Source organism: Lichenostomus cassidix, chromosome 2 (assembly GCF_008360975.1).
Source record: "Lichenostomus cassidix isolate B80296 chromosome 2, HeHo_3.0, whole genome shotgun sequence".
NCBI lineage: Eukaryota > Metazoa > Chordata > Aves > Passeriformes > Meliphagidae > Lichenostomus > Lichenostomus cassidix.
This window is the reverse complement of record NC_139482.1, coordinates 118,898,431-118,924,318: the sequence shown is the minus strand read 5'-3', so window position 1 is coordinate 118,924,318 and position 25,888 is coordinate 118,898,431. Positions and strand designations below refer to the sequence as shown.

General features: G+C 40.7%; 1 protein-coding gene across 5 annotated transcripts in view; it reads left to right on the top strand.

Moving 5' to 3' along the window:
- The first annotated feature begins 549 nt into the window (after positions 1-549).
- NCOA2 (nuclear receptor coactivator 2) overlaps positions 550-25,888 on the top strand; it is a 188,765-nt gene continuing 163,426 nt past the window's right edge. For 2 of the 5 annotated variants that reach the window (XM_085053010.1, XM_085053013.1), the window contains exons 1-2: positions 551-878; positions 10,494-10,573. The gene's annotated coding sequence lies outside the window, so the exon portion shown is untranslated. Of the gene's footprint in view, positions 920-10,493; positions 10,574-25,888 lie in introns of all 5 variants that reach the window. The other 3 variants (XM_085053009.1, XM_085053011.1, XM_085053012.1) reach the window with 2 other exon arrangements.

Here is a 25,888-nt window from a genome sequence, read left to right as displayed (position 1 = left end):
CTCGCCATTATTGGTTCGTAGGAAAACGTAAAGCTTTTCACGTAAGATTTCTGCATCATGGATTGCTTTTCGAACCAAAGGGCAATGTTTAACAATCGCCCTCCAGCCCTTAACAAATTTTAACTCATGTATTCACTTCTCCAATCTAAGGAAAGCCTGCATCTCAATCCTCTCGCTCCCATGAGTGAGATACAGCTGACACGATTTTCAGCATGTGTGTCTTTTCTTTTTTCCCTTTTTTTTTTTTTTCTTTTCCCCCGGAGGCAAAGAAAGGAAATAAGACTGTGTCCCCCCGCCTCGCTGTTATCGTGAATATGGGCCACTGAAAAGCCGTAACAGGGTTGACTACTCCGGTCTCGCCTGGGAGCGGGATTCCTCCGAGCACGGACAGCAAAGGGCCACAGCCAAAGTCTCTCCCTCCGAGGGCGAAGGACTTTGTTTTTCCCTTCCCCTTTCTCCCCGGCTCGGGTGCCGAGGAGGAGGCTCCAGGGAGCGCTGCGCAAGGCTGCGAGCGGGGCGGCTGCCATTGTCCCTGCGGGCGGGGCGCGGAGCGGAGCGGAGCAGCTCCGCACTCGGCCGAGCGGCAGCGGCGAGGGGCGGTGGCGGCCCCCGGACCGCGCCGCGCTGCCGCCCGCCCGGCCTGGCCTCCCCCCGCCCGGGGCCCGGCCGCTGCCGCCGTGCTCGGGGGCAGGGGGGAGTGACTTGTGCCTCCCCCTGCCTCCTCCCCGTCCAGCCCTCCTCTGGGTAGAAGGGGAGGAGGAGGAGGAGGAGGAGGGCGAGCGGTGGGAGGGTCTCCATTGAAATAAACAAGCAGGCAGTTATTAAAAAGGAACATGGCGGCCGCAGCCCCAGCTTCAGCTTCATCTTACAAAGCGAAGGTCAGCGCCGGCGGCAGCGGCGGGAGACGGCACTGACCCTGGTAACGGCTCCCGCACGGCCCCGGCGCGGCGGGGGTGTGCCCGAGCCCCCCGCGCCTGCCCGGCCGCCCCGTGGAGCGCCGGGGGGACGCCCGGGGCCGCGCCGGTGCGCGGAGGGGCGGCGTTGGCGGGCGGCACCGCGGCCGCGGCGAGGCGGCTTCCCCCGCGCCGACGGCGGGGGGAGCGGGGCGGGGGCTGCGGCCCCTCCGTGGGGAGCCGAGGGACCGCGGGGCCGCCCCTTGCCGGGGCATCGTGCTCGCACCCCCGCGCCCGGCGGTGGGGGGTGGGCGCGCGGGGTTACTTCCCCGGGACGTCCCCCTGATTCGGCGAGGGAGGGGGGGATCGGGCACCCCACCCCACCCTGCCGGGCCGAGGGGACCGGTTTCCTGCTCCCAGGCCAGGCGGAGGTCGGGTGCCGCCTCTCCGCGCCCCTGGCTGGGGGCGAAAGTGCGAGGAACCGGGAAGGCGAGAGGCTGATCTGGGGGTCAGGGACTGCCCTGGCCGGGCCGGGGGAGGATGGGGCAGCGGGGTGCGATTTTGAAGGGATTGTTCAGGACGTCCCCCCTCACCCCCACCGCGCAGCGACAGCGAAACTTGAGGGAGGGTCTCTCCCCGATGACAAAAGGGGTGATTTGGGGAGCAGAGCGGCGCACGCCGCCTCCTCTCCCCCGGCTGACAACGACTCGGTGCGCAGCGGCGCGGGCCGCTCCGCGCTCCCTCCGCGGGGCCGAGCCGGCCGGCCCCCTTTCCGCGCGGGGCAGGGACCGCGGCGCCCGGCGCCCTCTCCCCTTCCCCCTGCGCAGGGCGCCTCGCCGCCGCTCCGCGCCCTCAGGGGACGCGAGGGGAAGGAGGGGGCGAAGCGGGCAACTTCTCTAACTTTGTGCGCGGGGGCTGTGCCTGCCCGTGCGCGCCGCGCAGCGCCGGGCCGGGCCGGGCCGAGCCGCGGGGGCGGGCGGCGGGGCGTCGCAGCTGCGTGCGAGCGCAGCCCGGGGCGCCCGGCCGCCGCCTCCCCGCGGCCCGGGGAGGGGTGGGGGCCCGGCCGCCGCAGTGCCGTGTGCCTGCGTGTGTGCGCGGGGCGGGGAGCGGCGGCAGGAGGAGGGGAGAGAGGAGAGCGGCCGGCCGGGCGCGGGGCCGGGGTCCCTGGGCGGGTGCCGCTCCTCTCGCTCCCGCTTCCCGCAGCGGGCGGCGGCCGCGGGCGGGGCGCTCCGCGTGGAGCGGAGTCCCGCGCGTGGGGCGCGGGGGAGGGGTGCGGAGGTGCCCGCCGCCTCCGCGGAGGGCGGGTGCGCGGCCCCTCCCCGCCTCCGCGGGGGGCGGTGTGTGCGCCGCCGCGGGCAGCGCGCGGCTCGGAGGCTGCGGGGCGAGGTGTAACCGGAGCCGTGTCCCTTTCCTCCCTCGCTGCCCCTCGCTCCTTTGCCGCCGCTTGGGCCTGAGCGTTTCCCCCAGCTCGGGGACCGCACGCCGCTCTTGGCCGGAGAGGGGCATTGAGGCCGTGTAGTTTGTCTGCGGGAAGCCTGCCCGAGAGCCTGGCAGAAAAAGGTGGGGGGGAGGGAAATAAAAAAAAAAAAAAAAAAAAAGGCAAGGAGGTTGCTGGTAGTCACTGGGAAATCATATCTATATATCATGAAATATACTTAGTTTGACTTAGCATGTATACTTCGGTCTGAAATGTGTGTATGTGGGACACTGTGTAAATATACTTGTAATTTACCAGGGAGAGTCTCCTTGTGGAAGGAGAACAGCCTGCTTGTTCGATAATAATGAATTGTTTTTATATTTCTTTCTTCTTTCTTGTTTTCTCAGAGTAGTAAGAAGCAGGTGAATAGGCTTTAGAAGTCAACCTATAATGTTTAAGTATAATGTGAGCTAAGCATATAGTGCCTGGCTATGGCAGTTACAGCAGAGCTCTATTGCCACTGTAAATAAGTAAGCATTTAAGACTGCCAGTCTTTGTACTTCAAGCATTTTTTTCGTTGTTGTTCTGCCATTGTGGCTGAAGGCAGTCATTTGGATTTTATCCCTTTGGGTTTTTTTATGTACTGAACTATAAAAACAACTCTAGTCAGTTAATTTCCTGGCTCCTTATAACCCAGTGGCAGTGTTGGGCCACCTGGTGGGCTCCTCTCATGGGGGAATCCTCTGGCAGTGCCCAAAGGGAGGGAGCTGCTGGTCCACTGTGTTGGATGCTCTCAGAGAAATGACAATGTTGTGTTGTACGTAATTTTCAATGTCATACTGAAACTATTACTTCCCAAAGCAGGCATCTTGTTTGCTTACACACAGCTTAATGTGAATGGAAACTGGTTGGTTTATCGCACTTGGTGTAGGTACTCTGCCTCCTACTTTTTTCCAGAACATTTGTTTGCATACGTCAGCAGTGGTGTCACAAATAGGATGTAGCAGGCTTGTGCATATTTGCACACACAGACGTGTATGCAAGCACATATGGACACTCATGCATTTGTATCCCTTATTTTGGCATTTGTGGGAACAGCTCTTTGGGCACTGGACATAGAAGTTGGCTCTGCTGTGTCATACAAAATAAAGAAAGTTGTAAATTGCCCCCAGATATTTAATCCCTAAGTCTGAGAAGTGCTGTGAGAAGCCTAATGTTCATAGGAAGTCTTGGTTTTCTACAGTCTTGAAGAAAATACTTGTCATGGACTCAACCTTCAAAAATATTAAGAGCAACTTTAAGAAGAAAGATTGATCTTTTTAACATCATGCAATATTTTGAAGAATCATATTGTTTTTAATATGTTTTTATCCTGTTGGGCATTATGCAATAAATGCATGTCAAATGTCCCGCGATCATCTCATCTTTTTAGTCGCTGTGCTCTTTTATTTCACATAAAACCTGAAGATTTCTCAACTTTGTATTTTCTCCGGCTTGTGGTCTTTACTAGGGAGAGAATCCGTGTATGATACAGTTCTTCAGTATCTCTACAATGTCAGAAGGCACTTTACTAAGTGTGTAAATTCCTCATTGTGTGTCCTGGTGGTGTCAGTGCTAAATTTGAAACTCAAGACATTTGAGGAAGAAATACTTTATTGCCATCAAGAATGGTACTTTTGGAATCAGTCTAAGTTTTTAAACAGGAATTGTGTTATTTGAGAGAGAAAAGAAAGGTTATCTCTGGTGGAAACATTAGAAAATGAAAGGTATTTATTCACTTGTAGTGTAGTGTATTGCATTAAACTGAGACTCTGAAGTAGAAATTAATTACTTAAGAATAATGTTTATGTTTTTATTATCATTAAGGGTGTAGCTTGCTCATTAGAAGGCTGAAAGGCTCTGTTGAAAGAGGCATGTAAACCGTCTGTAGTGTTGGCATTCCCAACTTTTCCTTCCGTCCTTAAAAAATCCAGTAAGAGCTAGCCCATCTGCAGGGAGCCCAGATTTTGCAGCAGGAAGAACAAAGTCAGTGAGCGAGCCAGCTGCTGCTACAATGCCCACTGTCTTCTGCTCCTTGCCTTTGTTGCTGATGTCACTGTCTCATTGGCAAAATCTGGGCTTCTGCGCTCAGCTGGAGTTTCTCTAGCACCTGACACCAGAATTGCAGGGGCTTAAGAGGTCTAAGCCTTGAGGATGTTGTCAGTTCATTTGAAAGAAAAAGATGAACCAAAGACAGCTACCAAATTTAAATATAAACGTAGCTATCTTTGTCTGCCGAGCACTAATAGATTGTGCATTGGAGAAAGGCAACACTGAACTAAAACTGTTCTTGCCATGTTCAGTTCTTTGTACATTTACTGTTGCTGGCCTCTCTAAACAATGCAGTTTGCATGCAAGTAAGTATATTTAACAAATCCCACGCATTTCTTCAGTATTCTTATAGGCATTAAAATGCTCAATATTCATTTGTGTCCATGTTTGGCTTTAGAGGTCAGAGGTTAAATGTGTTGTTACTGTATATACTCTGCTGTGTGACACAGCATTTTAAACTAAGAACAGAGTAACATTGATAATTACTTTATAGAAGGCATATAACAGCATCCATTCATCCACCCATTTTCTGCTGTTAGTTAACTTAGTTACAGACGGCTACTCTGGCAGGATCCCCTATTTTTATTTTTAAATGAGGTGAAGTTCACTGCACTACTTTATTTTTGTTAGTTGTTAAAACATTCTTATACTTCTGGCAGCAGATAATGACAAATTCTTCAATGTAATGCTGGGAGCAAGGGAGGCGGAGAGGGAGAAACAGGGAGGGAGAGGAGGGGAAAAAACCCTCCTGAGCATATGGAGACATCCAGAAAAAGATGTGCATCGTCAGCTGTGATTCCATTGTGTGCTTGCAGACAGGATCTGAGCTCTTCTTCTCTTGGGAATTTAAACCTTACAGAAGTATTCTTTGGCTTTTACCCGTCAGAATAATGGCGCTTAGATAACATATATTTCATCTATTTATTATAGATAATATTTTGATAATATTTTATGATTTCAGGGAGTATATACAGTTGCCAGGACTCCTGCTCTGTGTTGGAATAGCATTTTAAACAGTTATATGTATTGGTGAAATGGCAACTATGAAGAGTAGAATAATTTGTAATATTACATCAGTGGTTACATATTATGAAGGCATCTTACCAGTTCTACAGTTAGTAGTTTGTCAGCAGTATTTACATTATGCAAACACACCCTATTTTTAATGATTCAGTAGCTTAGCCTTTTCAAAATATACCAAGTAGAAAAGTGACATGAAAAATGACAGGTTGTATAGTTTAATCAATTTAGGATACAGAATTAGAAAAAAAAAAAAAGACAACCCAGGGAATTTTTTAAACAGTTTTAAGACAAAGCCATTTTGTCAGTGTTGTGAGTATTCAGAAATAGCATTTATATAATGGAAAATGAGTGGAAGAAATTAATTTTCTTTCGTTCAGTCCTGCATTTACCTATTACCTAGAACAGCCTCTCCTCTCCCAAGCATCTGGAATACTTTTGCTCATTTTATACAATTATTTTGAGTTGATGAATAGTTTGAAAAATAGATCTTGAATGTGGTAGATTTGCTGCACTGCGTTTTGTAACTGTTTATGATTTTTCAATCTTTTTCTGTGGAAATTGCACGTTATTCAAATCAAAGACTAATGGAAATTTTATTTAAGAATTTTATGGATATATAATGGAAACAATTCCTATGGAAAATGTATCGTCAGTGGAGTGCTTGACATCTTGAAGTTTGAAATTAGTTCATTAATTTAAATGTCTGAAGCTATACCGCAACATATTAACAAATGCACATTTTTTTTCTTCTGCAGCTGCATCATTATGCTATTCCAAGTCCTGCACTTCCTTAAATGGCTTCCATAACAATCTCCCATTAATACAGTTACTGATAGATATTATTTTTCCTTTGCTCTCATTTTAGCAGTTACAACTGATAGTAAATCTCAGTCTTTCTGGGAGTGCGCTCCCATTACTTAGGTATTCAGAAGCTTCTTTGGAATGTGCATTTGCTTTTTGCAGCTAAGATGCAATGCCCTCAGTAAATCCTATTTACATTTTTTCTCTTTGTTTTCAAACTTCAAGAAGTTATTTGCTGTTTGAAAAGGAAAATTTGTATTTTGCTAGAATAGTCCACATTACATAGAAACCTTTAATGGATGAATGAAAGGGCAGAGTATAGGCGACAAATTAATTAAAATATCTACCAAATGTGTGGATTTATCCGTAAATCTTAGGTAGTGTGGATCACATGAGCTTCTATGAGGGGACATAGTGAGAATATATATCTGCTGTAGTGTTGCCTGAGAGTTACTGTTTTGATGCTTTTTAAGTGAGCTATGTAAGGCATATTGTTGCTCTTGGTTAGGATTTATAGTGGGCATATCACAATTGGCTGCTTTATTGGCTGCCTCAGTGGAGAAGCCTGGGATTGAAGAATGGGCATGGAAAGTGAAAGAACATTTTGCTTGTTAGGTCAGAATTATTATGGAATTTTATTCTTACTCTGCCTATGCTGTAATTCATCTGTGTGTGAACAGATTTAGTTTTTCATTGCTGTCAGTATTGATCTCTAATGAGCCTTGCCCATGGATTTTGAAGAAAATCACTCCAATTAAAAACAATGCAGTTTGTCACCTATTTGTACCTCATGGATTATGTAGGAGATACTAAACTCCATTTAAAAAGAAAACTTCTTAAGAATAAAGTCTGCCTATGAATAAATTTGATAGTATATGCTGACACTTTTATTGCAGATATTTTTATAAATTTACAAATTCATCTTATGCCTTTGTGATGGAATTAGAAATTAATAAAAAAAACCAAAAAACCTAAAGCAACCCACACTCCATAGAAAACCCAAGGTCATAAATTTTAATACCTGTGCATCTGGGGTGGCTACAGTGGAGACTGCTTTTCTTCATTCTGCTTACACCATGCTTTGAATTCACAAAGCAGCTCTTCAGTCCTTACTCTTTACTCTTTCAAAATTGTTGTCAGGACTTGCTGATTGACTACTTATATATTCTGAGTATATACATGTGATTATTGTCAACTAATTTCACTTGCTATCCTCACTCGGATTTATACTTTGGCCTCCAGATACATGAGCAATGTCCTTGTCCTGTTCTATCCATTTTCCGAAAGAGATTCTTTGTGGAGGAAGATTGAGTGTATACAAATAAATGAATTATATGTTTTAACAGTTTTCAGTTATGTTCTCAAGGAGAAAAGCTCTTCTTCCAGTCTAAATCTTTGTATTTTTTCCAAAATTGAAATTTACAGCTAGAAATGTACTATTTTCTTTAAATGTGTCCAGAAGAGTTGTTGCCATTATCTTGGGTGAAAAAAAAATCAACTTGTTGATACTTTACAGGCTATAAAATGTAGCTCTAATAGCATAGTTTAAAGTTTTTTTTACTTTAATTGCCTGCCAATTTTTGTTGGCATTTGCAGTGCAAACATACTTTTGCTTGTTTTGCTGGGTTTTTTTAAGCGTTACTTTGAAATAAAGATACTGAATTTTTAATGAGGCCTCAAAATATTTTCTTGATACAGTTCTGTGTGAAGTTAGTCATAACTCCTAGTGACATCATTTGTGGCTCCTTTTCTTAGTTTAAGAATGATGGAACCTGAAGACTGGATGTAGATGAGAAAAGCCTCACTAAACTCACCAAATTCATGCTCACTAAGCTTGCATGCTGTGGATGATCTCTTCCAAGTATGTCTGAAAGTGGGAGTTTTCACTCTCTTTTAGCTTAACTGGAGTTTGTAGCATCAATGTTGTGTGTTATGTTCACAGCAAAGTTTTTATGGGCCAAGGAGGTAAACACATTTTAGGTACCTGGAATAGAGACCTGGAAAGGAAAGAATTGGCTGTGTACAAATGGAAAATAAAGATGTAAAGTGCTCTGAAGTCAGAGGACAGTATGTTATTCTGTTCTACATCAATTGTTTTTAGTTGGGGTTTTTTGACCTTTAAACCAGTTTTCTTTTACTCTTTGTGGGATGGAGGATTGGATGGTGGTGTTGGAAAATGGCAAGTGTGGCTGTGGTGTATTCCATTTTTATATTGTAGCTATGTTGGTAATTTGTCTATTGTTTGAGGCAGAGACCTGCTCTCATGTGGGCCTTTGTGCACCACCATTAACAGTTATGCCACTGTGAGACCTGGCTTCATGCAGGAGTAGTTTCCCTTGAGTTCGGAGGGTCATCCCAAGAACCTCCTGATTCTTGTGGGATTGGCTCTAAATTTGCATAGGCATGGGTAGTGGTTGGCTTGCTTTTACTTCAAGCTCCAGAATGGGCTTGAGACGGGAAGGCAGAGGACTGACAGATAACTTCATATTCATCCCTTTTTTCTTCAATGACAGTCTAGCTTAGTTAGAGAAATATATCTGAAATACACTAGATCATACAGCTATTCAGGTACATGAGCCTGTCACTAGTTGTTGTATAATTCAAGAGTTTTATTTGGGAAGAAAGATCTTATTAGTAATGTTTTTTGTGTTTTGAAGGTGGTGCTTCTGTTGTAAAGCTATATGGTCTTTGTTTGCAGACAGTATTACAGTATTACTGTTAAACATTTTGTGAATAGAACAAATTAAGATCAGCAAAGCTTGTCCTTTCTGGTGGGGCCTTTTGCCACTACTGTAATGGTCAGGAGCCACATTACTTGGCTCCTTGAGCTGCTGTACTGGAGGCCACAGAGGCCAGGAGGCAGGATGCAAAAATAGGGAAAAACAGCAGGAAAGTAAAAGTGAGCAGCTACATTAGTTGTCAAGAAACAAAATGGTAGTAAGTACTCATTCACTGGTGCACAGCAGGTAAAAGACAGGAGATGAGTGGGAAATGCTTCTGTTTGCACAGGCAGTGTCTTGTTTACTGCTCCTCTCTGGAAAAGGTTTCCCCACTGTAGGCTGTGGCTGCAGCCCCTATCTGCTGGTGACACAGTGACTTCTCTTTGGTGTCTCTGAATTGCCAAAAGATGTAGTAGCTTACTTAAAATTTTATTCCAAGACAAGATGTTTTTTTTTCTGTCAACGAGGACCTACTCAAAGCCCTGAGTTTGTGATCCACAGAGCTTGTGTGCTTTTTGGACATTCCTGAGGAAGTAATGTAGTCTTATCTTCTGTGTATATATTTTATATAAGAATACTTCTTTGTTAGTGGTGCCCCTGAATAGTCTGTTACTGTAGTGGTATCCTGTCTGTGATTGAAAGAACTTATGCAGAGTTTGTTTGAAGAAGGTTTCTGTAAGATGGCAGAAATGACAAGGAATGAAGTTGATTCTAAATTCCATTTCTCTTGAGGCATAATTAGTGTGTGCTTTTTTTTCCTGTTGATGACTCTTGTGTATCTTTCATTTTATTTGTGTTCTCATTTACTTTATGTTCTGCCTTTTTGTTTGTCAGAATAAGAAAGGAGAAAACGCTTCTTTAGTAGTTTGATTGGGTACATTTGACATAAAATGCTACTTGACCTACAAACAGAAAGGCAGGTATAATATTTATGTGGGCTGTGGCATGCTCCTCCTCCCTTGAAGAAATTATTTTGCTGTGCAATGTATGTCTTCTGTTCTATGGGACTCTTTACTGCTTTATGGGGCTCCATACTAGTGAAAGGCTTTCTGCTCACTGATGCTTGTCACTTGGGTCAGGAGTGTTGTAAGTGGAGGCTGAGAGAAGAAACATGCTTCTGTACATGCAACTTATAATAATGGTTGAAGGAACACCAGTTTCTCCTTTTTAGAGATTTGAAACTAATGTGCTATCAAATCAAGCAGTCAACCAAAAAAAGGAACCAACCACTTTCAGAGTTCTCACAGATTCTTTAGTGAAAATAGAGGCTGTGTACTGTGTAAGTTGATGTAAACATTTTAGTTGCTATCACTGTGAATTTGCAGTAGGCAGCAGGTAGAAAGGAAGTTGTGTGCCTGGAGTGATTGTGCAGCTGGAAGGGGGTTGTAGTTATGTCTGGAAAAGCAGATAATGCTCTGCAAAGCTTGTGTTTCCCTTGTTGTGTTATGCTTAAAACGGCAATGTGCTATACATCATATTTTTGTTTTTCTATGCCTGTCTCCACAAAAAAAAAAGAGACTAATATTTTTCTCTCAATTTTTTTCCTAGCATGCTTGAGATGTATCTGAGTAGTGAGGCCCCCTGCACACACAGCCCCTAGAAATCATTGTCTGCATCGCTGAGTCTTGGTGAGTTGCCTATATCCTATTGCATTTAATTGGGTTGTGTTACAGTTTTATCTTCTTCACTGGGGAGTTTGATGTGAGATGTCTTAAAATGATTGTGTGGATACAGCAGAACAAGCCTTGATTTTAAGTAATGTGTGACACTGTGCACTGAGTGGAAATACTAACATTTTAGAAACTTTGAAAAATAGTACACAGTTTGCTTATGGAGGAGAGGGTCCTTGCTTTGGTGCCAGGACCAGGAATGTGATCTTCTTTCTCAGCAAAAAGGCCCATGTTGATCCCTTCAGCCTTTCTCACTAGGTTTGTTTGATATTTTATGCTGTAGCTGAGGAATTGACGTTTTTCAGATGTGCTGATTATGGTCTGTCTTATGGCAAAGGTTGAATATGAAATAATACAAGCTTTTCTATCCAACTCTGTGCACTAATAAATTACTTAAATTGAGGGTTGAAATTGGTATAATGACACTGATGACTTAAACTGCTTGTTGCTCAAGAATTACTGTCTGATGACTCCATCAGGCAATGCTGTGCCTGTTTAACTCTGCTCTCAAGAAGGGATAATACCACTGAGAATTAGAAAAAGAGACCCCTGCAGATTGTTTAAATGCAGTCTAATAATAGTTTGGTAGTGCAGTGAAAGAAAGTAGAATATAAATGCTGTGGTTTTATTTTAGGTATGTTTGATAGATCAGTATACTCACTTGGTATAAATCTTTTACAACAAATACGCTTTTGAGATTTTATGTGAGAACCTTTTCAGTGTACTCATGAATAAATGTTGTCTTTTAACACATAGAGTGACTTATTAAGGTCAGAAATATGTATTTTTGAGGCTCGTACACTAAATATAGAGGTGGGAAGTGAGCCTTCTGAAAGGGTTTTTAGTTGTTTGGGGGATGGCATTTTATAAACAGCCAACCAAATATGGATAAAATTATGTATGTCCACATCAAGTATCATTTCCTCTTTTGTTAATTACATTCAGTAGTTTTTGCAAACAATGCTTTTCTTTAAACTTACTTAATTTTATAGCATCAGTGAATGAAAACAGGTTAAGCAGTTTTCCAGAGCTTTTTTCTGTCTTTTCTGTTCTCAGCTCAAATACTTTGCAGTTCATTCTGTTCAATGAAGTTTATAATACTGGTTAATAATTTGTTTTTGTTTTATATTAAGTTGAAAATGCTTAGCCACAGAGATATTATTTATTTACACTTATTACTTACACTGTATTAATTATTATTTATTTATACTGCTTTTCTGGACTGCATAATCATAATGTGCTTGTACAGGTCTCAGTAATGATCTGCTTTTGTAATCATTTAAGCAAATTGTTTAAAAAAATACAAAGACTAAAATATTTTTCTCCTAGTGAGTAGCACTCAGAATGAGTTAGGTGTGTGTAATAAAGAGAAGAATGTCACTGCCAAAATTCTCTATTGCGAACATGAAATTTTGTTGTCAAGTTGATCATATGTTTGTTTTCAGTTGTCTCAATTCTAATTTTCCATTAAAAAACCTCATGCATTAGGGAAATACTAAAATCCAAAGCAATTTCAATATAATTGCTTGGGTTTTTTTCTTAATTGATTTATGTGGAGAAAAAAAACCCTGTCTTTTCCTTAGTGTTGCTACATTCTGCCCCAAAACTATGGATTTGCTTGGTACAGTAACAGAAAAGAATCTGTTATCTTTACCGGATGCTCACCAAAATGCAGTTGCTGTGTTTAGGAAATTCAAAACCTTTAATAAGAGCAAATAGGACATAAATCTTTGTATGTGAAGTCTATGGTGATGACAGTGAGGAATAAACCACTCTAAAACATGGGTGTCATGACAGAATTTATAGGACAAGGATTAAGTATAGAGGTAGTTTTCAAAATATCCTTCTCCTTTAAAAAGTGTGGTTACCTCTGTGTTCCTGTGATAGACAGTTCAGCAAAAGTAGGTTCCATAAGCCAAGGAATAGTTTAAAATATTGGCTCCATTGAAACCTTGGGAGTTCTATTGGTTTTTCAATGTCCAGGGTTTCAGTCCTGTTGTTTGACATACTTGCATGTTCACCTTCTCTGTTGCAAGATCAAAGAGCTGTAGCTGTTTATTTTAACCAGTATACCCATCTGAAATTATACTAATATTGGAAGGATACATCAGTTGGAGTTTCATTTAAGAAATCCTGCCTTGGCTTTTGACTAGTGTTGCTTGTGGAATAATAAATGTTGGGTTTGACTGTATGTTGTGAGACTGTACCACGACTGTGACTGAAATTGTGCACATTCAGCTTGTCTACCACTGTATCAAGTTTTTTGGAAAGTGAAACTACTACTTAAAACTTATTTGGTCTATTTTTCTTGTTGAGGTAGTGGGAAGAAGCTGCTGTGTGCTAACAAAAAAAGGGATGCAATTAGAATGATGATAAGTTTAGACTTACGAAAAACCCAAACAAATAAAAAATCTACTTTAATTCCTAGTCTAAAAGTTACCAGTCAGAAAATATTTTTTTTGTGTCTCTCTCTCCTTTTTTTTGTGAAGTGGTTTGCTTTGTAAGGAATGTTTCTCAGTAAAAGGAACATAGATTAGAGAAATCTCAGTTTTCTGTCACTCTTGATCTGGAGAGTCTGTTTCCATCTTACTTTGTAGTGATTTCATTGGCATTTGTGTTGTAGTTAATGTCAAGTGTGATGGGAAATATTTCTGTGTCTATTCATTCTGAGTTATAGTGCTTGTTGTTTACAGCTGTAGTAGATATAGAAAATTCTGACAGACGTCTCATTTTTGACTGTGTTCTCCTAATACATGTGTGTGTGAAGGGAATGCTGTCAGAAAATAAAGTGCAATACTGAAAATAGAAGTGCCTTGTATCGAAACAATTTTTAAGAGCCTTGGGTATTAGTTTAAGGATGTAAATGAGGAAGTTACTGTAGATTTCCAAGTATCAAACCTGAATAAGGCAGAGCTCACTTCTATGACCTTGCAAAGCAAGGCTGGAATGGTGCTTACCTAGAACTCTGGAGTCAGTTCAGAGCACCCTAACTTCCACAGAAGCTATGTTTCTGAAAGAGCTGCAGTAAAATATAGGTATATATAATCTTTAATGAATCTGGTCTTCTCTGTGAGGGATACTTAATCTGCGTTGAATTGGTTTGTGATAAATAAAGGGAATGTGTTTCCATTGCTAGACCTCAAAACTGGGGAGTTGTGTTTTGCATGAAATGTGATAAGATTGTTCTGTGTGCAGTCACTGCTGTTCAGTAGTGACATTAGTTAACATGAATTGCCTATGAAGATGCTTGTAAAAGTGGATGCTTGATTATAGTGAATTTATTGTAATCAGCATTAAAATGATACTCCTAATCTGAGAGTGAAGCTCTGTGTGGGTGGTGCAGTGAGAACTGAAGTATTAGGAAATGAGCATCTATTGAGATTTATACAATTGCACCCTGAAGACTTTTTCTCCTGAAATTGGAACTGTGAGCTTATGAAGAACATTATTTTGTGGAAAAGTTGAAATTTACACAAATGTAATATATTGCATTTCTTTCTTTTAAAATATATGAAAATTTAGAGTACTGTTGAGAGAAATCTTATGCTTGCAACCAGCAGAACTAGATTGGTTAGTAATGAAAGTACTTTTAAAGTACTTTCATAGTTTTGAGGCCACAATGTTCAAATTCATTGTAAAGCTGGATTAAACTATTCTTATATATGCAAAACTCATTAACTACTGTAAACGGATTTAAATGGAGTGCTCTGTCAGTGAACTTTTTATTGCATTGATGGAACCAAACTTCATATATATCTAGGACTGTTGAAAATGCTCATTCAATTGATTGAAGCTTGCCTTTTGTATGTAGTTATATCCTGGAAGATTATTTTTAACATTGCAGTTTCTGTGAGATAAATAAAAAATATTTAGGAAATGGGATTGCTAACTTGATTTTATTCACTTCTTAAATATTGGTTTTGACTTGGTAATGGACTTTGCTAAGATTTTTCATTTCTTACCTTGATAGGAACCTTTTTATATGGACAAAGTTATACTATATTAGCATTAGCAGAAGAAATAGCTGCCATTATCATCTGTGGAAAATCAATGTATATTTTATATATAGATTGATGACATTGTATCACCAGTATTGGAGCCTAGGAATTCTAGAGGGGTCAAGAACAGGACAACTGAGCACTCACATCATCAAAGAATATGAGATGCATTTACTTGGGCAGATTTTCCTCTAGGCTGGCCTTTCGTTCCTGAATTGGGAAGAGTGAAATATTTACATGGCTTGGCTCTTGACAGTAAATAGTATTAATTAAATACAGGGCTTGAAAATGACACTGGTATTTCAGATGAAGGCCAGTAGATTTTTGCCTTGGCTTTCTGGAAATTGAATTCCAGTAGTCTGTTTATTTGATAGCATTATAGTACAATACTTTGAGGTTCATGGATATTTCTGTACATTAAAGTGGGTGAATTTTTATAATACCACAATGTGAGGATGTTAGGGTCAGAAGACTTATGTGCTATAATGGTAAGCAAATTTGAAGATGATTATAATATAAAGTGTTGTACAATGTGTTTCTATCTGACTAATTTGCTTTTATATTTACTGGACTGGCAAGAAATTACAGGTTTTCTTTTGGATGTTGAAAAATTCAGATGAAAGGTCCTAGATAAGTCACAGAAGTTCAGTATTATGAAAATTATTTAGAAATATTGGTGAGTATTACAGTATTGTTGTGCAGGGCTCTAACTCTTCCAATATTTTACAGAAACCTCCTCTAGCCATCTCACCACAACCAAAGAAGGGTGGTGATACTCTTATGTACACAATATTTGCCAATGTTTAAATGCATTGCTAAAACTCTGTTTGCAGCTGTGGCCACGATAAATGAAGAATATGCTCTGTTCTCCTATTCCGACGTCTGTTTTTATGGTCCAGATTCTTCTCTTTTTTTCATTATCAGTACTTTTCTTCCTTCAGTAATCCCAAATCAATAAACTACAGCATTCTCTGTACACCAAAATCTGTATCTTTCAAAATGACAGCAATAGGCAAACTAGGAATATTTAAAATTAGAACTGAAAAAAGAATTAGTTTTATAGTAGGTGTTGCAGTTTGGTTTTTCCTTGAGGGAAGCTGAAGTAGTGTCAGGAGGAATTAAAATGTTTCCATTCACGTTTTTTTCATCATGTTTTTCTTAGCTTATATTTGAATGTTCTCACTTAAACTTTGAAACATTATCCTTACAAGTAACACGTAGAATTGAAGATCCCTTTTTGCCTTGGATTCCTTTGTCCTTCAGTTTCCCCTACAATTTTCCCCTACATTTCTTTCTTCAGGTTTTGAGCTTGAAACTACTGTGTGGTGACACTGTTTAATAGTATTTTAAAATGGGATAAAACCATCTACATTTCTCTAAAAGTAGGTGGCCAACACATATGAAATTTCACTTGGGTTAATTTTTATGGCCTTTCAGTTTTCAGTTGTGGTTTTTTGCTTGGCTTCTCTTCACAGATCCTGGTTAACTGTGTTTTTATTGCTTCATCCTGCTGAACAGACTCATGTAAATTTTTTCTGTCTGGAGTTTACAGTATGTAACTTCCAGAATGTATCCTGTGGTGGAATAGGCTTTATGTGCAGCTGATGGTACATGAAGCTTGATGCATGACTACTAATGTTTAAAATATTCCTTGTCCCTGACTGTGATTTTATTCTTTCCTTCCTCATGAGCTTACTCTTTTGTCGATATCCAGGTTCTAGGGTCTTGATCAGCTATGTTGGGTTTGCATGGCCAAGCTTTGGTAGCAGGTGGATTCTTTGAGAAGCTGTCAGAAGCTTCCTCCTTGTCCGGCAGAGCCAATCCCTCACAGCATCAAAGATGGATGTGCTGCTGGTCAAGGCTGGGCCAATTAGAAACAGTGGTAACACCTCTGAGATAACATATTTAAGAAGAAGAAAAAAGAGTTGTTGCATGGTTTTAACTGTGGGCAGAGAGGAGCAGGGTGGGAATATGTGAGAGGAACAAGTGTGCAGACATCAAGGTCAGTGCAGAAGGACAGGGAGGAGGTGCTCCAGGTACCAGAGCAGAGGTGGGGCAGACCATGGAGAGGCAGCTGTGACCCTGCAGCCCATGAAGGTCCATGGGGATGCAGAGTTGCACCTGCAGACCATGGAGGAGCCCCACACTGGAGCAGATGGATCCCTGAGAGGAGGTTGTAAAAACCCTGTGGGAGGCCCATGCTGGAGCAGGGACCTGGCAGGGACCTGCACACCTGTGGAGAGTGGAGCCCATGCTGGAGCAGGTTTCCTGGTAGTTCTTGTGACTCTGTGGAGGACCCACAGGGGAACAGCCTGTCCTTGAGGGACTGCACCCTGAGGAAGAACGACCCACACTCAGCAGTTTTGGGAGGACTGGTGCCCATGGTATGGATTCAGATTGCACCAGTTTGTACAGAACTGTTGCTACTGAGATGGACTCAACTGGAGAGGTTCGTGGAGAGCTGTCTTCCATGTGAGGGACCCCATGTTGTAGCAGGGGAAGGACTCCTCTCCATATGTAGTGGTAAAAACAATGGTTAATGAACTGACCATGACCCCCATTCCCTCCCTTCTGATGGGGAAGAAGGTAGAGCTGAGAAGGAAGGAGGGGTGAGGAGAAGGTGGTTTTAAGGTTTTATTTTACTTCTCATTATCCTGCTTCTGATTTTGTTAGCAATAAATTCAATTAATATCTCTAATTCAAGCCTGCTTTTCCTGTGACAGTATTTAGTGAGTGATCCTTCCCAGTCCTTATCTCATGAACCCTTTGTTGTATTTTCTTTCCCCTGTCCATCTGCAGGGAGGAGTGAGAGAGAGAGAGGGCTTTAGTGAGTGCCTGGCATCCAACCTGGGTGAACCCACTACATCAACACCAAAATATCTGAGGAACCAATACCTATTGGCAAGTCAGATTGTATAACACTGTGGTTGCCACACTTAAAACATACTCAATATAAATCTACAGAAGCCAAAAAAAATCCCAAAACCAAACTACTCCAAACCAGGCCATCTTATATATCACCTGCTATTCCATCACTGTCACACCCCAATCACACTACCACCCCTACTTTACACCACAGGCTGTGTGCCACAACCTAAATGGTTAAATAGATTTGTTCTATTAATTTTTAGGTTTAGTTGGTTGGTGCCAAATATGCTGTGTATATAGCACATATGTTGCACAATAGTATGTATTTATTTTTGAATATAGGCATGGAATCATGCATATGGTGCTCTGGTCCTGTTTTAGGTACTGTGGGCACTAGAAGGGGGGAAAAAAACCCTAACAGCCTGCTGCTGCTGAACTTGATTCCAGTAACAGTAGTTATCGAAGTTGCCTCCTACTTACTCTTCCTCTTATTTGCTTCATCACTTGGTTTCTGAGCTATTTCCTTCCGCCCCCAGCTTCCAGGAGAATTGTTTTGCGGTCTTCTGATACAATCTCGTAAATCTTTGGGACAGTCCCATGTTTTGGGTCAAGACAACTTGATCCATGGTTGTGAGACTTACTAGAGAGTTAGACTTACTTGTGTGTGTGTATTTTGAGGGGGAATTGCTTACTAAAAACTTATTTTTGGCTAGCTTAAAGCTGTTAATGAGTTGGCTTGAATTTCGTAAGTATCTTCATTGAGGAAGGGAGGGGGGAAAGTCCCTGCTAATCAGAAATGCTATAATGGCTCACTTAGGAAATTCTGAAATGAAAAGTTTTGGATTTCAAGGCTAGAGTCACAGCAGGACTGAGCAGTCAGTAAGCCACAGGGGAGTCACCTGCGTGGCTGTGGGTACAGCTCTGAGCAGGAGCTGCTGCGGGTGTGCAAGGAGAGAGCTCTCGCAGGGCCACCATCTCAGTGGCACAGCCTGTGCCCGGGGTAGAGGGACAGCTGACGGCTCAGATGGCTCCCTGCTTCCTGGCCTCTGGTCTCATTCCCTGGCTGCTGCTGGGCCCAGGGTAGCCCTGCCTCTCCCCATTGTGCCAAGCTGGGGACAGGCAGGTTGCCAGCGTTTTACAGCTGTGGCCGAGAGTGTCACCCACTTCACCCGGGATGACTGCAGGAGCTGTGCGTGCAAATGCACCAGCAGGCATGGACATCAGGGATACACCCATCTTTGCTGAAGCAGGGAGAGGCAGGAGGGTGGATAGCAGCGTGCCTCCGCCTTCTGAACGCTGGGATGTGGGTGCACAGCAAGATGGAGGAGGGAGTCACACTGCTCCAGATTCAGAGCAGAGGTTTGCTTTTGGGTCTCCTGCCTCTTAGGACATGGCTGCTGTCTCTGGGCTGCTTGGTGTTTCTGAGCAGAGCTTTGCTGCCTCTGGAATAGCTCTGCTATTTTATTGGTGTGTAAATACTTTGTCAGAGAACTGATTTTCATATATTGGAAGTGAGCATCCTGTCTGTTTTACGTGTCCTACAGTAAAGGACAGTAGTTTCTTCTCTTGCCTTCTTTTATAGATGTAATTTATTTATCTGCTACCCATAAGGTTGTCTTCTCAGACAAGGTACTGCAAAGGAAGCTAAGGTATACATTCACAGATATATTTAGCAATTACATCCCCTTGTGGATGTTCTTAATGCTTTGAATAGCTTACCCTACTTTGACATGAAGTAAGCTTTCTGAAACAAGGGCATTTTTTTCCTGGTGAACTGACTATTTGCACAACTTGTAACAGTTTTAAAATATGCGTTTTTCCTGTTCAGTGGCTGAAATGAAAAATTCATTATAGGCACAGCTCTGCTCCTTGTATCAGATGTGTCATTGTCCATAATTAAATGGATACATTTGACTACAAAGATGTAATACAAATTAAAGTTTCACATGGTTGCCGCTGTATATGCTATCTTTTTTCCCCAAATCTATTGCTAAGGTCAGTGGGAGGTATTTTATCATGTAAAACTGATGAATTTTTGAAAACCTGAAAAGATCAAAATGAGACCTAATTTAAATATCTCAGAACAATTGAGAAGTAAAAACGTGAACTATATATAAAGTGGCTGGCAATGGTAGAATTGAACTCTTAAAAATTTAAACCCACCAGGGAGTACTTTGTGTTATGGTAGGAAGGGCCATATGCTGAAACTTTTCTTGCTGTTGACATGATTTGGAGACTGTTCTTACTGTTCTGATTTTGTGGAAATATTGTTGTATAAGCAGAGTGGTAACTTTTTCATAAATGAGCTGTACTCAGTTCTGTTACACTTGTGTAAATAATTTTTACTCAAGTTGTGTTGCAGAAGCTGAGAAAGGGTGACTGTGAACCTGCCCTTTGAATTTCCTCGGGGGAGTAGGGACTTTTTAAAAGACAAGATTCTGAGAAGGGAAATAAGGTTTCTTGCAGAAAGTTTCAGCTAACTGGCAGTACAGGAAAGATGAAAATGTAAAATCCAATATTGGGTCAAACCTGCTTCTGCTAATATTTCACTTGCATTAGCCAAATATAAAGACAACATTGTGTTTTTTTGGTTTTTAACTGATTTTACTTACCACTGGTAGGGAAGGAAGTCAGTAAAAGGGAGCTGGTATTTTCTTACACAGACAATGTCTCAAGGAGCAGAATAAATTAATATAACATGGTTTTCTGTGACGGTGCATATCTGAAACAACATGAGAATTTTTATTTTGTACTTTATTAATTAAAAATATGTGGGTTTTTTAGTGTGTCTTGTTTTTCTATGTTGTAATTTGTATTGATTGTAGTATTAGTTTTTAATTCTGTCTTGTTGATTTGTTTAGCATACCAGGAGATATCAACCACTCTTAAGCCATGCCAGTGATGGGTTCTGTGGCTCCTTCTGTGCTAAGCTTCTGCTGTTGTGTTGAACAGGCAGCTAAAATGGTTTATTTAGGCTGGCTGAGGGTCAGCTACAAAAATTCAACATATTGTTAACTTGGACAATTTCTTTCTTTGTTTGTTTCGTTTTTTATTCAACAGGTAATTTACATAAGGTGGCAGGAACCTTTTGTAGATTTGGGGACTTGGAATATTTGCCCCTGCATGTGATTGAAATTTCCCTGTAATTATACCCATGGGAATGAAGTTACATGGGTATCAACAGGGATGGAACTAGACCTTGTAGCAGAGACCCAGGGGCTTATTCCTCAGTGCCAGGTGTGTCGGAAATGTACTAAACAAGTCACCTGAGCTTAAGTTCCTCACTTTCTTAGCTCTAAAATGGGGTCAACCCTCATTATTTTCTACATATGCAAAATTCACATTCACTGGCATTTGTGGATTGTGTTGAGAAAATAAATAATATATTTATGTATTTAATTTTATAAAATGTAAATAAAATATCTGCTTCTCTCTACCAATGTGAATTAATACTGAAATTGTAAAAAAGAGTTAGAGAGACCTTGCCTATTAAAACATGGAAGCAGTGGCCTTTTGCTATTTTATTAAACAAGAATCAACCTAGATTGTTTTGAGTTAGCAGTATTTTTGCCTGCTTTTGTTATGAGATAAAACATCAAGTATTGACTTAACTTCACATTTCACAGGAGAAGAATTAAAAATTATCCCTGTGAAGGGTGACTATGGAGTTACTCTTTGAAATTCTAATTTAACACTTCAGTAATGGGTCAAGCCTGCTCTGAGTCCTCTGTGGGATTATTTGATTTGCTGTCTGGTTAACCTCAAGGAAAATGGGATGTCTTTAAATTACTAGAGGCGCTAGCTATCACCTTATAATGGAATCAAAAAGGAAAATTTGTTGTTTTAAATTAGGATTGTGACGTGATGACTAAGGCATTGTATGAATGGGGCTTATTTTTAAGATCTAACTTGAGGCTGAAATTGCAAGGTGGTGATTTGTTGTTGGCTTTTGTTGTTTGTTTTTTTTCAACTTACCATCAGCTTTCTATTTGGAGATTAATATAATTGAGGGATAAGGGGGAAATGTCGTCTTTACCTGGGGGGAGTTGGGGTTAGGGTTTTATTAGTTGTTTTGTCTTCAATGTTTTTACACATGGAGAAATTTTTATTTTGTGTTTCTTCTATTTGCATAAATGTTTTGTTCCCCAACAGGAAGAATCTGTACTTTTTTCATAATGAAATTGATTATGAAATTAAATTCACGTGACTGGAACTGAAAGGAGTTCTGCTTTTTATAAGTAGATAAAGAAGCAGCTTGTATATTTTGCAAGTTTATGCATGTAAAGTTTATCCTGCCAAAACATCTAAAATCAATTTGCAAATTACTGACATACAAGTACTTAAATGCTGTGTCATACATGAAGGGAGTATTTGGCAATTATTTAGTAACTTGAATTTGCGGGAGCAGAAGCAGGGGGATTTCAGTTAAAAATGAATTCACTCTAACATTTTACTTTTCACTGTTTTATATTGGAAATTTGGTGCATGTTGTTAATTTTTTTTTTCAGCCACACTTCACCTTGTAAAGTCATAAAACTAGTCACATCTCAGCAGATTACTTGTTTCTCTGTCTTGCAAGTTAAATTGAATTTTTAAACATCTATAGTTGGTGATGTCATAGGATATAAATTAAGACAACAAAAAGCTTAGCATAATGCATCATTTTTAATGATGAAGAGTATTGAATGGAGGCAAGCTGTGCAGTGTGCATTGCATATATTGAGAAAATTCACAAGACTTTTTGACATCAGTTTTGACATGAGTTGTGGGCTCAGCTCCAGCACTGTTCTGAGTGTAGCCTGTCCTACAGAACTTTCCATTGCCAATCTGTCACATACCACGTGCCTGTATTTCACTTAAGATTTCTGATTTGAGTAACTGAGTCTATACATAGTTTGAATTGCATATTTAACAGAATTTACTTACTGTTACTTCTGAAAATCTTTTGTTCCTTTTTTTATTAATGCAGCTATATTTGTTACGGTATAGCTTGATATATATATAAATTTGAAATAAATTTTAAATTGTATTTCAACTTCTGGTATCTTGTTTCTGAAGTTGGTAATTGATATGGAAATTAAAAGTCTTGACAAAATCCGAGGATTTGCAATTTTGGGAGGAAATACTGGGTAAAACAGCATAGTCATCAGTTTTGTACACAGGTAGAGGAAGGGAATTTTTTAGCCTGTGAAAGTTTTTCTGTGCTCTCTAAGCTGACACATATGTAACTAAAATAGTGCAATAAGGATTATAAAGAGAGAAAAGACACACGTTTATTTTACAGTATTTTGAGTGAAGGATTTTTTACAAACGGGAAAAGAAGACTAGTCTACTTCATTAAAATGGATGTAATGAAGCGCTAGTTGCAGCAGAAGCAAGCAGGGCTGGGCTTGCAAGCCTCTATCTGAAGAATTGCTAGCATGCCCTAGCTGGGCTGCTTTTCCACTTCAAGCTGGATAGCTTTCTGGTGATAGGAGAGGTCCTACAGCCACCCATTTATTTGCTGGTTACTAAAAATAGTGGTGCTGGAGTAAGGAGAGTGCAGCAGCACCACACCGAAAAACCTCTGCAGCCCTCCAAACACTAAGATTTAACAAGTAAGTGGTTAAAACAAAACACACCATGCCTCTCTGGCAGGCGGAGTTGCAGGCCAGCTCATCCCCTGAGTCTGGTTTGGGCAGCATTCCCTGGAGGTCACTCGTTCAGGCTATTGGGGACGAGGGTGGCTTTGAGAAGCAGAGGCAAAAAAGCTTTTGTTAGGGAATGTTTGATTTGCTTCTCTTGTTTTTCCTGGGGGCGAGAAAAATATTAACTGAAGTGTCTTAGGGGAGTATGGGAAGTCAGTCAATGGCCAGACAGAAACCTCAAGCACAAAGTATTACTGTGGAATAGAAATCTTCAGATTTGGGCTGCTATGAAGGGTGAAGAAGAGTGATTTTATTATTGACGGATGAAGTGCATCTTGATATGTCTTTCCCTTAACTGTGAAGTGACCCTTCAGAAGGTGAAAGGTGGCTCAAACTCTAATTAGCTGAGATTTGGAGATTTCCTGAATATAAAGTTATTTATTTTGCCAAATGATAACGGCCACAAATCATCAGCTTTTCTCTAAAATCCCAGCATGGTTCAAAGACGAAAAAAAGAATACCTCTTAATAACATAGTTTACACAGACTGTTTCATGCAAAAATCCTTTGTTTTTGCTTGCTACTGTTTTCTCTCAATTTTATTTTTTAAAATAGATCTGTAGTTTAGGCTGTATTTCAGATGTGCCTTTTCTTCAGTATTTGTGTACAAAACACCATTAAGAATAAAAGAAGACATACAGATTTTTCTCTTTTTTTCAAGCTTGCTTGTAGCAAGCACAGAGAAGTAATAAATATGTTCAAAATACAAATGGAAAACTTTTTCAGTATTGTAGGTATCATTTGTCATGAAAGAACTAGTCACTCAGAAACCATTTGTGTAGGTAATTCATAAGACGCTTTCTCTTTGTGATCACAGCATTTCCCCCAATGGCAACAACTGCTTTCATGTGCAACCAGTGGTAAGAACATGTATTGATGTATTTTTTAATTTCGTTTAATGTAATTGAACACCTGGAAGTAGACAGGACCATAATCATGTGAGCAGGTTTCCACAGAATCTCAATTTGCAAATGGCTACTACAGTTATTTAGTGTCTAATCCTTGTTCACCCTACTCAATTTAGTGGCCTGTGCACATTGTTAGGGCTGGTTTGACATCTGGCCAATATTCCTAACTGCTTACTATTACGTACTTAGTGTGCTTGTTTCTCTGTGTGGAATTAATATATATTAAGATTCACAATGGTCTTGTGTGGTAGGGGTTGTACAGGAAAGTCAATGGCAGAAATTAGGGTAAGAGACTAAACTGCGTGTCTTCTAGATACTAATGAGAAAATCAGTAGGGTGATGACTAGCGGCAAATAAGATAGTTTAATTTGTAAGCATTGATAATAGCTCAGTCAACTGGGTTTCATTTGTAGAAGCACACTGTCACAGAGCAAGAAGTTGGTAACTGAGTAGTATCTGTGCAAACAAGCTCCATCCTAGTGAACTTTTTGCTTTCAGATCTGTGCTGTGCTTGTGTTACCCTGGCTTTTAGATACAGAATAAATGAACAGGAAAAGTAACTCTATGACAAAAACTAAGATGAACACTTCTTAAGGTGTTTAAGAAAAACAATCCTGATTTCCATCTCTCACCCCTGCCTTCTGTGCCTCCACAGTCTCTGCTTTCTGCTCATGTCCAGCTAAGATAATATAGTAAATGTCTGAGCTCTCGCAAGTAAGGCTGTCACATTGATGTTTAACTGACTTTGAAACACTGCAGCTGTAAAGGGGAAATGAATTCTGTTCTCTGTCAAAGCCTGTAAAAGAGTGTTTGTTTTAGCAGCTACTGAAGATGGAAGTGTTTATTCCATGACTGCATTGGTTGTCAAAGCTGGACATATTTTCCTGTATTAACATTATTTATTTCATTATGGAATTTTTCATTAGTTATCATTTCCTGCTGGCTTCTGAAAGGAGTGTTGAGATGCTGATCACTGTCCCAATATTTTCAGTTCTTCTGAATCTTTTCAGCATTTGAATGGAAATAATGGAATTCTTTTAGGATGGGGTGTATGTGTGCACAGGCTTGTGTGATTATGTATTACATAAAACTTTTAAAGCATTTTTTAAAGTATTTGTAAATGTCTGATACTTTTTGAGCCCAAAAGGCAATAGCTTTTTGTACAAGAGACAGAGGGGCAACTCTTCCAGTTGGTCAGGTGATGGAAGACTGTACCTAATATGCATGAAATGCACATTATTACTCATCTTGTTGTTTTTTTCAGATGACTTCTATCACAGACTTTTGCTTCTGATACATAGCATTCTCTTGATATGAAAAGACTGACCAGAATCTGGATACTTACTGAAACATATGTTATGCTGTGTAGTTTATTTCAAAAGTAGCTTATTGCATGCACTTATCAAATCCTAGCCATTCAACACAAACTAAATCCTTCTAAAGCGTTTCTTGTGCATTGTTGCTATAGCAAGGGGGGGAAAAGGTGAGGTAATGGAGTTGGACTATTTTTGGTTTGTTTGGCTGCTTAAGATACATAATCTAGAACTGAAACTTAATTAACTATAAGGGTTTGAAACTGGAAACAATAACCATGTTAAGTAAGCCTGTCACGATCTTGGCACCATTAGGAGTGCAAGGAGTGAGGGAAGCTGGATTTGTGCTGGTGTTGCTTACAATGGTATGTAACTTACTAATTACCTTTGCTGTGAAATGGTTGGTAAAAAGCCAAAATACTGCTTCCCTAGTTCTCTAGGATCCTTGTTTTGAGAGGATTATACTTCCTGGTGTTTTTACAAGAATTACATGGATGCCA